We start from the raw sequence: 6000 nt of genomic DNA on the forward strand, positions 1-6000 counted from the left end.
TTTAAATATGCGGCCCTGAGACTATATAATAAGCTACCACGAAACTTTTGATTGATTGAAGACATTAAGGCTTTCAAGAGGAAACTGAAGACTATCTTATTTCATTAGTCTTTTGACTGACGATTTAACAGTAAATGAACAATACGCAATATGAAACGGTAAATACTCTGAACGAACAAGGTAGAACGACAGGAGGTCATGTAGAGAGTGGGGTTCCCCTGCTGTATGGGACTGGAAAAGCAGCTATCAAAGTAAGTAAAGTAAAGTAAGACAGAAAGACCTTACCTAGTATGATCTCGACCAAAGGAGGAACAGTTTGAGGATGGTTGGTCTGTGAAGGGGAGGCTACCTGCCATCCCTCTTCGCTAGGGAGAGGGTTAGTAAGGTGCGCTGGCTTGGGCATCTCTTCCAGTTTGTCCTGGTGGGAGCGTATGCTTGCGAGGTGAGAGCTGGAAAAACATAGCCTTTCAGTTCTTAAATGTAATTGCTATCTGTGCAAGGGGCGATTCCATGATTGTGAGGCAAAACTGGTAGTGCGCGCACCTTACAGGTTGCCCAACCTCAAGATGAGAACTGGAACTGTGCGCTTTTCCCAGTTCTCAAGGGGTCAACAGGTCTATCCGTGTGTGCCTTTCTCAGCTCGCCCAGGTACTATGACGTAGAACTCGCCTTTATACCGGACCATGCTTCTTGTGTTTGTGGATCTTGATTTTAAGACTAGGCCAAGAGAGCATTCCGTGTAGCAGAAGGGAAGTACTTCTTAGTCAGGCAGACAAGCTTATCCGCCCATCTTACTCGGTGAATTTGTGCGTAACACTGTGCAAGATTTCCTTGCAAAACTAGTGTGTTAATGCCCGAGTAAGATGGACCAGGGTATTTTCCTACGAACTGTCTCCCGCAGCAGCCAGGTGAGTAGCATTATGCGCTCCTCCAAAAACCATGAGTAGGCATTCTTTCATAACAGGCTATTAAGACTGCGGGAGACAGGTTGTACCAGCACCAGCGAGGAAAAACTCCTCCCCATCTTCGGAAATGGGAATGGCTCTGGGCTACCTGGTCAACCAATACCCAGTAGGATGTCAACAATACCTCAGGATTATCCTTATTGCCCCTATTGTTCCATCGAGTGGAACAAGCAGCCTAGACCTTCCAGCGCAAAGTCAATCCTCCTCGGTTCCTCGCGAGGGGTCTAGAGATTGCATAGAAAGTAACATCTCGGGTTGACGTTGAGAACTGCAAACGGTTTGCACACACCTGCTATTAAAGGGGGGGGGGTGTTAACTTCAACTGGCACCAACGCAATGGGAGTTGGCCGAGTAAGTACATGAAATCGGTAAACCAGGGTAGCCAGTATTCCTTAGAGGAAGATTTTATTACAGTGAATCTCCTAGTGATCGCTAACGGCAAGAGACCACCGGTCGGTAATGACCGATCGCACACAACTACTTCTGAAAGTTAAGATTGAGATGTATCTCCAATCTATTGTAGGACAGGTAATGTATGCATTAAGTCCGTCTACGGACCCGTAACACAGACCAGGGAGGTGGACGAACATATGGGCGTAGCCCGAATTATTAGCAGTGAACGGAACTCGGTTGGAGAAAGTTGATAAAAATTTGTAACCGAGACCTCCTCCCTCCCATGAACGATGAAAACATTTCTATTTCTACGTCTCCGATCGGCAAAATTGGAATAAGTTTCAAATATTCCCTTTCAGGAAACCGATTTACTTATGTGAAGTTTCTGGTCTCAGTATTATTATTTTTAAACTGAGACCTCCGATCAAAAGTTAGGAAAGACTGCCTGGGATGGAGGGAGACTGCATATCCAGTATGTCTCGTTATGGGAAGGAAAAAGACTATTGTATAAAGTAGCTTCCCGTAAGGAGTATGGCCGTCAACGCTAATGATGTATTAGAACGGAGGTCTAATTGTAAGATGGTCTATAGTCCTTGTCGGCAGCAAGATTGCTTGGCCGCATATGCCCATGTCCGTCTGAGGCCATGCATGCGTAACCTCTTTGCCTCCGGGTAACGATTGACAAAGAGTTTTAGACTGCTTGAGGGAATAAAGTATGTGCTAGCTGTAGTATTCTTAAGATGTGTAAAACAGCACATACAGCTAGTTTAGCAATTATAACTCCGTTGTTTGCCTGCCTGCCTTGTGGGCGGGGCTTGCTAACGTTCATAAACGTAATGAGAAGCTGACAACATTTGTCTGGCCACCCTGTGAATGGAGCTTGCTATCATTCGTAAACGTTGGCAGAAACTAACAATTTTGGGACTACAAGCTTAAGATTATAACCTTGTAAGGGTATAATCATAAGCTCTCCATTTCGTCGGGCAACAAAGCCCAAGAAAATAACCCAGAAAGATTATATTTCACGAAACTTGGTGTCTAACAAGAACCCGTATCCAGGGACACACTGACGCATGTGGCAGACTCAAGCTAACGGTAGTAAACTGTATTTGTGGCAATAATCCTGAGGTTTTGTCTTGGCGAGAGCCCATGTGCCACAGGAGTTTGTTTCAGCCTTTTATAAACTACCGAACATCTGTAATGTAAAACTTCTCAGGGCCGAGAGATACACCTCATCTTAGTACTCCTAAAACCCCCCCCCCCCCCCCAAACAAGGGGGAGGTGAGTGACCTTGTTATTCCCTTCAAAAAGGCTGTGCTGGCCTTGAAGACCGGCCGTTTATCCCTCGTCAGAGTTAGAAACTATGAGGCACAGGCCCAATAAAGCTCGGCCTCACAAAGCTGTAAAAGTTTCGTTGAGCCAAAAAGCACAATGTGGCAATGAGCCTGAAGAGTTAAGGCCTACGAGACTCGATGGGGAAGGAGGCAGCCGCAAGCGGCCAGTATTCGTTACCACCTGCGGCAAATATCCCAGAGGGAAAAAGCAACGAGACCCATTTTGTACCGAGGGTACGACTCGCCAGAAAATCTTTCTTCTCGCAAGCTAGAAGAGAGATCAACACCTCTTCCTCCTGATGGCGTGTCGCCTCACGTACAAAGGAGCTGACGTTCGGAAGGGGATGTTGGAGAAGTTCTCTCCTCTCACAAGAGTGGATTGATCAACTCTTTCCTATGGCGCATCACTACGTATACGAGGGAGCTCCCATTCAGAAGGGAGTGTTGGAGAAGATCTCTCCTCTCACAAGAGAGGATTGATCAACTCTTCCTTCCTATGGCGCATCGCCTCGCTGACGAGTGAGCTGCCGTTCAGAAGGGTGTTGGAGAAGATCTCTTCTCTCGCATGAGAGGATTGCTCAACTCCTTCCTATGACGCATCGCCTCACGGACGAGGGAGTTGGCGCTCGGAAGGGTGTTGCATTGTCCTTCCTTGGAAGGTCGGACTGCGCAACACTTGAAGGCGAACCTTCCGGTCGTACAGGGTGCATCTCCTCCCTTTGGGCAAACCTGGCTAAAGGAACAGCAACCAGTACAACCTTCGGAACGAAGCCGAAACTCATTCCCGAGACCTGAGGTCTCGTGACAAGTCACTCCGAAGAGTTTCTGTCAGCCACTGATCATGGCCGCCGGCGAAGCAGAACGAACACTGGGTGAGCAGCAGAGGTAGAGGCCATGGCCTCTTGCTACCTTCCTTGCCCACGGTACCCGTGTAAGGAAGGCAGCTCAAAAAAGGAAATTGAATAAACATTGGGCCAGTTACTTTTAGCCTAACCGGTTAAGAGGGTGTTGACGGGAGAGAAAGACTACGTTTATACTCTACCGAGTCAAAATAAAAAGTGGCGGTTAGTCGATAGCGCTGATGTGAGCGGGAGGGTTAACCTACGCCGCTCCCCCCCCTTCCGCTAACTAGCAGTGGGTAGTACACCCTTGCAAAAAGTTTATCGGCTGATTTCAGCTTTTGCCGAAACAATACTCCTCAGTAAAGAGTGGAAGGTTTGTATCTCACACAGGAACAAAAGCTGATTTATTGTACTTAGCATAGGTATACTGCTAACTACAGTACTGTCATTAAAAGAGTTCCGAGATAAATGGTTGCAAATACAATACTGTACAGTACTACCAAGAATACAACAGTCACTTGACTCAATGAAATTAGGTTAGTTATATTCCAAGCCATGGTAATTGAGGATTTCTGAGCCAAATTATTGCAAAACACCTACTACCTGGATTACAACAATCACTAGACTACTATAGAAATCCCACTGCAATAGTCATCTTAACTATCTAGCATAAAATAATCCCACTTTCATGGCAAATTGCCCTCTAAAGACCATTGATTCCTAAAATTACATGACTTCACAGTATAAAAAAGTTCTCTGAGTGAGAAACAATTTGTTATTTTATAAGTGTAGCTGATGACTATAATTAGATATTACAACAAACAAATTACAAAATAAATGTACGTAAATGTTCAATGTAAGGTCAAACACGGTAGAAAATGTACTGCAATCATATTTGTAATGTGAGGGAAGACTAACAATACTGAAAAAAATGCAATATCTTTAGAAAAATTACAGGTAGATCAGTTACATAATGCACATGGTATGCAAACACTTCAAACATACTATAAATTGAGTAAGGGGAAAAAGTAAAAACTGGAAACAGATGTCTACCTATACTGCAGGAATTAACACAAACATACAAAATAATGAAAAAATGGAGAGTAATTAAAACAACCAAGTCATCCCATACACAGGGATAGTGCCATCAGTACACCTCTCTGTGCGCTGCATGCATTATAAAAAGGGACTTACCGGTGTCCCTTTGCCCACTAGCTGCAAACCTTTTGATCGACCATTCTTCCATTCATGTTTTCTTTCTTCCATCTAGCAGACCAACCTCTTTGATTACTACTACTTGGTGCAACTGTCCGGTTTCCCCCAAAGGTACACCATGGCCATGAATAATATCCCCAGACTTGATGCCATGTCATATTGCCCAAATTTTATGTGAATGAAAAAAATTCTGATTTCTTCAGAATAATTCTTTTCTTCCCAATTGCCCCCATAGAACGTTAATGCCTTCGCACAGTGAACTATAGCAATTGTTACTATATAAGGTCTACACTGTTTGCTCAGTCCCTTACTGGAACCACTTTCCAGCCATTTACATTAACGAGGTTTGTTTAGTCCTTTAATGCAACCACTTTCCAGCCATTTACTTTAATGAGGTTCTCATTTCATGTCTTCTATTCTGTTGTCCAACCTCTTACATTTTTCTTAATATTGCAAGTGCTCGAATTCCTTTCCCTGGTTGCACCTCAGCATTGGATGGGCTCCCCAGCCTAAGTATGAAGTCATGCAGCCAAATTCCATAAATTCAAATACAATGTTCAAAATCATTCAGGTAGGAAAACATGACCCAAAACTGAATAATTGCTGTGAGTAAATATCACTAAAGCTGGAAAAACTATTTTACAGTCATACTACTTGGTTGTCCCATATTCTGCTCACAGGCTACTATATTTCTATCAACCTGACCTAATGCCTTTCAATTACCTTTTTAGAATTATTCCTGACTAGCATTGACATAAGGCAAATATATATTTTTATGATCTCAGAGAAACTTTTCTTGAACAGTATATGAATTCCTACATAGAAATAACAAAACAACTGTCTTGAAAACTTCATTGGAAATTTTTCAAAATACTGTAATCATGTCTCAATGAGAGCAAGAGGAATTTTCTTTCTTGTATGACAGGATTAGACGCATGTCGACTTTGAGCAGAGTGATTGTGAGGGTAGTGTTTGTGTAGGTAGTGATCATGGTTGGGGTAACCTTGCTCGTTGGGATCATGTGCATATCTTTGTCGGCAGCAAAGTCCTTGCCTTGTCTTGCCTTGGAACTTTTCTCAACAATGAAAACTTTCAGAGAAAGCTCGGAAGAGAAACCTCATGAAAACGAAGGTACATGCGCGTGTCCCTGGCGATGAACTAGGCATTCGTGCACGTGAGGACTGATGATCCGATCCCTTTCTAGACTCGTGGAACAACTTGAAAACATTCAGATAGTTTGTTTTCTGGGGA

Source organism: Palaemon carinicauda, chromosome 1 (assembly GCF_036898095.1).
Source record: "Palaemon carinicauda isolate YSFRI2023 chromosome 1, ASM3689809v2, whole genome shotgun sequence".
Lineage (NCBI taxonomy): Eukaryota > Metazoa > Arthropoda > Malacostraca > Decapoda > Palaemonidae > Palaemon > Palaemon carinicauda.